Source organism: Micromys minutus (genome assembly GCF_963924665.1).
Source record: "Micromys minutus genome assembly, chromosome: 27".
NCBI classification, from domain to species: Eukaryota; Metazoa; Chordata; class Mammalia; order Rodentia; family Muridae; genus Micromys; species Micromys minutus.
Window position 1 is genome coordinate 32,712,982 of NC_137962.1, and position 7,399 is coordinate 32,720,380.

General features: G+C 48.2%; 1 pseudogene across 1 annotated transcript; it reads left to right on the forward strand.

Annotated features, from left to right (window-relative positions):
* The first annotated feature begins 525 nt into the window (after positions 1-525).
* LOC308438365 (large ribosomal subunit protein eL19-like) lies at positions 526-6,148 on the forward strand (annotated as a pseudogene). The gene is made up of 2 exons: positions 526-690; positions 5,521-6,148. The product of its transcript is annotated as a large ribosomal subunit protein eL19-like (transcript).
* Positions 6,149-7,399: the final 1,251 nt, after the last annotated feature.

Here is a 7,399-nt window from a genome sequence, read left to right on the forward strand (position 1 = left end):
CAAGACTGCCTGTGCGACATTCCCACGTGCACAGAAAGCATAGATTTGTCTAGAAACCAAAAGCTTCCAACATACATAAGTTTAGGCATGACTGGGAAGTGTTTCTGAGAAACTGCAAAGGACAGGGACAGGCAGGAGAGTAACCATCTCAACCACTGTTTGCCCAGTGTCCACGTACGATCCAATCACAAAGCAGTAGTTTGGGGTTTGGGGGTCTCTTGCTGTGGTTTAACTTTCAGGGATTAGGTGTTTCTCTGGGGGGTACTTGGTGATCAAATCTAGAGCCTTGTACCTGTTAAGCAAGAATCTAACCAACTGAGTTATATCCCTAGACTTGCGTAATAGCTTTAAAATCAACTGAGGATCAGAGATGTATAGGAATGATGATATGGTGATTGATGGAGGAGATGGAGAAGGAGGTGATGAGGGAGGAGGTGATGGGGGAGGTGATAAGAAGGAGGTAGTGAATGGGAGGAGGTGATAAGGGAGGAGGTGATGGAGGAGGTGATGAGAAGGAGGTAGTGAATGGGAGGAGGTGATGGGGAGGAGGTGATGAGGGAGGAGGTGATGAGGGAGGAGGTGATGAGGAAAAAGGTGGTACAGAAGAAGGTGATAGAGGAGGAGGTGATAGGAGAGAAGGTAATGGAGGAGGAGGTGATGGGGGAGAAGATGATGGGGGAGGAGGTGATGGTGAGGAGGTGATGGAGGAGGTGATGTGAACAAGGTAATGAGAAAGAAGATGTTGGAGGAGGAGCTGATAGGAAGGAGGTAATGGGAGGAGGTGATGGAGGTTGCTATAGATTTCTCTGTGGTCATCCATAGTTCTGGCTAAACAGTCTCCCAGGAATGCCATCTTTGTGCCCAGACTAGAGCTTACAGTCCACAGGTCAGGAGGAAGGAGAAGGAAGGGTTTGTGATGGAGATAGCAGGCAGATACTGTAGACCACAGCATAAGCAGAGCCTGCAAAAGTGGACAAACCCTTGACTTGCAGGGTCTCTGACTTGGTGGTGTATTGCTGAAGCTGAGCCTTCTCCAGTGAACTGAGATGAGAAAAATGGGGGCAGGGGAAGGAGAAGAGGGGAGCAGAGGGTCTGGTGCTGCTGCTACTCCTAAGGTCAGTCAGATGCCTTCTCTCTCATTCCTGCCCACACAGCCCCCATGAGAAATCCTGTGTCTCAGGAATTTGGGCATATAACACAGGAACTGTGTAGAACTCCACACAGCCTGCCTGATTCTCTATAGAGAATCATAATCAATGGTGGGTGGTTGGGGGGTAGTAATAGAAATAATTTCCATAGCCAAATCTACCAGTGGTGGTGGATAACAATCCCCCTCCTCTGTCTATGTTCCTCCTCCCCCCTCCCTCTCTCCTTTCTCCCCCTTTTCCTTCTTTATAACAGGTTTCATATAGTCAGGTTGGTCTCAGATTCACTATAGAACTAAGAATGACCTTGAATTTTCTGGTCTCCTACTTCCACCTCCCAAGTGCTGGCATTACAAGAATGTGCTGGCAAGCCTGATGGGTTAGGTGCTGGGGACAAAACCCTGGACTTTCTGCTTATTGGACAGAACCATCTGGCTATATGTGTCACCAAGCGCTGCCCAATGCAGATCTTGCTACATGGCAAATGCTTAGCAGTGCTGAAGGAAAGAAAGCAGGAAGGAAAGGGCACATGCATGTGCTTTGTGCTTTCATGTGATGGGCCACACAAAGAGCACAGAGGTTTGTCTGTAGGGCCCAGAGATGCTCCTGCCCTCCAGGCTGAAGAACTCCCAGGAAAAGAAGCCTAGCCTCCTACCCTTTATCCAGCCCCACTGGGCACAATGATTGAGGGTCATGGCAGTGTTCCACAGCCCAGCTAGGAGCATCAAGCCACTACACCAGCATTAGGTAACAGGTCACATGACCAAAGCTCCCCTCCCCCCCCCCCAGCATGGGCAGCCCCTGGACAGGAAGCCTCTCTCGCCATGCCACATCCCCATTGCCAGTCCTCCTGAGTCTCTGTGGCAGGGGAGGCAGCCGCCTGCTGACTGCTTTTTGCAGATTCATCTAATTTTTCATCCCACTCTAGGTAGGGACTTGGCAGCGATTTCTATTCCCTTGACAAGTCCATTTGTGTTACATGGAAGAGATTTCCAAATTGATTTAAGAGAGCCGCTCCCAGGTGGCGGGTCCCAGCAGGTCGGAGATGTTTCCAGCCTGGCTTCTCTGCTGTTCCTACTTTCCTCAAAACAGCACCGACTTCTGGAGGGGGGTGGGAAGCTGAGCTGAAAAGCCTGTGGAATGGTAGCACCTCAAGAAGAACACCAGCAGTCAACACGGAGAGGGGACCCAGTGAACCCTTCCTCCATGGATACAACCCTCAGAGACTCTGCAGCAAGGAGACAGCAGCCCATCCCACCACCCCACCCCACTCCCGTGCACCAACTCCTTTTTATCCACCTTCCTCCTGCCAACAAGGGCTCCCTGTCAGGCTTCCTATAAAACCCAGTGCTCTAGTAGGGCCATGAGGTAGACTATCTAAAACAGTCACACCTCCCTCCCTCCCCAGACCCATGATTGTAACAGTGTGCCTTGGTGGCTACAGCTACCAATATCTTCTTAGTTTTTGGCTGCTGTGATGGACTGTCATAGAGTGGTTAATCAAGAAACTCATTTCTCAGGGTCCCCTGGAGGCTGGGAAATCTCACATGGAGGTGTTGTATCTAGGTATACCAGGACGGAGGGCAGGAGAGGGCAGAAGTAGGGAGCAGAGGACATCAAGTTGGTAGGACTCAGTCTACAGGGGCCCACTCTCAGCAACTTCCACAGCAGCAGTAGCAGCCCAACCCATTACAGGGGTAGCTTTCAGTAGCTAGTGACTTCTTAAGTTCCTTCCTCCCACGAGAATGTGTCTCACCTGCTTCCACCGGCTCTCCCATCCCACCTGGCAACAGTCTCTAATAGTCTGTCCACTCCCCATCCACCCTCCCATCCCCTTTTGTGGATGTGCAGAGGCAGTGGTACTGTCCATGGTGCCTATAGATCTACTAGGACCAGACCCAGAGTGGAAATCCAAGCCTGGCTTCAGCTCTCTGGCCCATCTGTACCCCAATGGGTACTCCCATGTGACTGATATCTCAGCCCTGGCCAAGTCTCTCACACAGGAAGGCTCCCACCACGTATTTTTATATAATGAGGCCAAGATGCCCATATGTCTGGTCATACACATACAGATCAGGGTGTTCACATTCACACCAGTGGAATCTGAAATGCCACTCCATTCGAAATGGGCTTTATCTCACTTGTTGAAGGCCAGAAAAGACTGAGGCCATGCTAGGAAAAGGGAGTTAAGTCCACACGGGCCTTCAAGACTGCACGACCGGTCCCTCCTGGTCTCTTGGGGCTTCTGCAGAGTTCAGACAGCCAGGTTCAACCATCACATGATCCAGCTGTCCCCTTTCTCTATCTCTGTCTACACACACACACACACACACACACACACACACTCGCAAGTTCTTGCACACACTCATATACATATACTTATCACAATGTATTTGCATGTATGTGTAACGTATATGTAATGCATCACAATTACATATAACTTACATCATCTCTATGTTCAAATAAAGGCATAGTTAGGAAATTTGTGATCATGCTGACATGTCATCATGCTAATGGCACAGAATGTACTGCCTAAACCCAAACGAGGATAGTAACTGTGGTGGGGTAAGACAACGCAGAGGTTCCCCCAGCTTGTATTCTGGCTGAGGCTATTTCAGGTTTAACTAGAATTGACTTAGTTAATTCTCCTTAATGGGGAATCCCATGGAACACTACCCAACTCTTCTAGGAACCAAAAGTTAGCCCTAGCTAACTTAGCTTCTGTTAAACTGCCTGTCTACGCGGAGCACCCTCCAGCTAACTGCTTCTCTCAGTTTCTGCTAAAATTGTTTATTTCTTGAAGTCCCCTGCAGCTGCAGACTGAGAGGCAAGGATGCGCTTCCTGCCTTAAAGAAAAATCCCATGTTCTAGACACTGTGCTCTGGACTCTCTGGGCTATGCCCAGGTCCCTGAATGTTTGAGTGTGGCTGCAGCCAGCTGGGATGAAGACTTTCAGTGGTCATATGCTGTGTCTGAGTGGTCCTCTCTGGTGAGTTCCATATGGCATGATGTCAGTAGAGAACGGTGACATATGCCATCTCAGACTAAAGTGTATAAATGTATAACTGTTTGTTGATGTGTGAGCGTATAGAAGTGCACATTCCTACATGCACTTATACCTACCTGCCCCACTGGTTATACTCCTTTCAGGCTAGACAACTATCCCTCCCTTCAGAAGCAGCCCTGTATCCCTAGGCTGACATCCCACATGGTCCATTGCATTGTGATACTTGAAGCCCTAGGGCCTCCCCAACATGCTGCCTTGCCCTGGACTGCCATCTGCAGGGCCTCCTGGGCTTGGTTCCTATGGAAGAGAAGGATCTGGTCAGGCAGCTGTTGCTGAAGAATCTTGAATCCTCAACCAGTTTTCTTTCTTCAAAGACAATGAAGGTGTGTAGGTTTTCCTTCTGAATGGAATTCTTGTCTTGGGATCTCATGCTGGAGAGCCATCATCATTGAGCTGAATGGCCAAATGGTTGGGGAAGCTGATGTTCTCTTTCCCTGGGATCTCTCTTTAAGCAAATCGATAAATCTCTTCTGAGGGCTTTAGCATAGATTAGCCAACTAAGTAAGTCAAGCCAGGGTTTATTTAGCATCCAGGGATTCTGTCAGCACTGAGGTTAAGTAAGTAACAAAGGGCCAGGATTTCAAGGCCCAGGGGACTGATCACTGTAGCAGACATCATCCCAGAATCACTGAGGGTTTTCCTCCTCCATCCACATGAAGCCAGAGTCATGGGGACACCACCCAAACTGACCTCATCATCTGTTGCTGGGGGTGGTGTCAGAAGAGTAAGGGCTGAAGAGAAAAGCTTCAAATTAACAAGAGAGTAACAAGAGAGGCCTGGGAGTGCCTCTCTACCTAGACTACATGCATCAAACAGAACATGCCCAAGAAAGTCTAAGATTTGCAAATCAAGAGAAAACAAGTTCTATAAAGGGTTGTGTGGCTCACAGTTCACAGTGAGGTCCCACTAACCACTCAACCACTTCCATTTTAGTCTTAATAGACTGTCTCTATTTCTGTTCCTAACCATGGATCCCTGGTGTAATTCTTTCTGCTGGGAAGAAAAAACCTGAATAATGTAGTAGGGAATTCTGCTATCTTTTCAGGGACATTTATCCTATGGCCTTCACTGGGGCAGGATGGCATGTCCGGGGAGGGGATTGTTCCCTGCCTAAGCTCAGGTTTGGGCACAAAGGACATCCCAGAGCATGCTAAACCAATTCAGCCCTTCCTGGGTTCCTCAGGTGTGACATAACGGGATAAATATGGTTATCCATGCCATATACTCTTGACCCTGTTCCTTGATGGTCATTGAACAGTTCTTAGTTTTGAGTGATGTGCAGCTTTGAGTATAGTCAGGCTACTACAGAAGAGCCTTGCCTCTAGTGTCCTCTGCTGTGGTAAAAAGAAGGTCTGGTTGGACCCCAATTAGACCAACGAAATCGCCAATGCCAACTCCCGTCAGCAGATCAGGAAGCTGACCAAAGATAGTCTGATTATCTGGAAGCCCGTGACTGTCCATTTCCAGGCTTGCTCCTGGAAAAACACCTTGGCCAGACAAAAGGGCAGGCATATGGGCACAGGAAAGAAAAGTGGTACTGCCAACGCTCACATTCCTGAGAAGGTGACCTGGATGAGAAGGATGAGGATCCTGCGCCGGCTTCTCAGGAGATACCGGGAATCTAAGAAGATTGACCGCCACGTGTATCACATCCTGTACCTGAAGGTCGAAGGAAATGTATTCAAAATCAAGCGGATTCTCATGGAGCACGGCCACAAACTGAAGGCAGACAAGGCTCGCAGGAAGCTACTGGCTGGCCAGGCTGTCTCGAAGGTCTAGGATCAAGGAAGCACAAAAGCGTCAGGAGAAACACCTACAGGCCAAGAAGGAAGAGATCGTCAAGACTCTGTCCAAGGAAGAAGAGACCAACAAAACAAGCCTTAAAAAACAAACAAAACAAAACAAACAAACAAAAAACAAAAAACCTTGGGTCTGAGCTATGGTCTGAGTTCTTTGCTAGAGTTAGCCTTCCAACCATGAGATACTTCAGGCTCCAAGCTGGGCTCCTTCTCACTAGCAATTTGTGACTTCCTTCATCCACAGCACGGCACCAAAAGCACATACTGTTCTTCCAGATGATGGGGGAGGAGGGGGGTTCAATTCCCAGCACCCACTTGGTTCACAACTGCCTACAACTCCAGCTTCAAGGGAGTGTGATACTCTGGCCTCTGTGGGCAACCACATTCATGTGCACACACACACACACACACACACACACATGAATACACACACTCATGTACATACACACTCATGTACACACACACAATTAAGATTAAAAAAATCTCTTTAGAAATGAAATTTCATTGAGCTAGTGGGATATGGGGGCTGACTTCTTCTCAAAAGTCAAATAGCACCCACTTGTGATAATAATTCTGAAGACCAAAACCAGAAGAGAACCCAATCAACAGGGTGTGAGGCTAAACATGGACCTGAATTGTTGAGTACTTGCCTAATGTGCAGGACACTCTGGGTTCTGTTCTACAGAACTAATGCAGGAACTGTAGCTAATACACTCATTCCGCTACTAAACAGTCTTTCAAACTAACCAACGTACTTGAAAGTGAAGAGCAAGTATTTCCATGTTAGCTAGGGAACAACTCAAGGAGATCTGCTTCCACCGTTTCTCTCCATATGCCCTGGAGTTCCCAGCTGCTGCCAGGAGGCAGGACACAGAGAAGCCAGGGGATAGAGAGAGATTCTTAACTAGGAAAGGAGATGCAAAACTGGCCATTCCCAGATGCTGACACACAGCCAGAACAATTACTGGATCATGTGGCTACATGAAATTCCAAAACTACAGAAAGTCCTAATGGAACTAGGAAGATGATGGGTCAGTAAAGTGTCCCCCATGCAAGAGCACCTGACTCAGGGTCCTCTGCTCTCCCCCCATGAAAGGCTAGGTATGGCAGCACTCACCCACAATGCCAAAGCTAGAGTTGGTCATGATTGGCAAAAGCTAAGAGCCACCCAAGTGACCATCATCAGATACGTTGAAAAGCAAATAGAGTCATATAATGAAATACGAAATAAAGCTAAATGATTATGCATATGGGGGACACAAAGATAAGCTCCACAAAGGCGTTCACCAAAGAAGCCAGACACCATAGGCACACCAAGCCTCTTTACTATGATAGAAAACCACACGGCAGGTCCCACAGCAAGCTGCCCAGAAACAGCACTGGGGAAA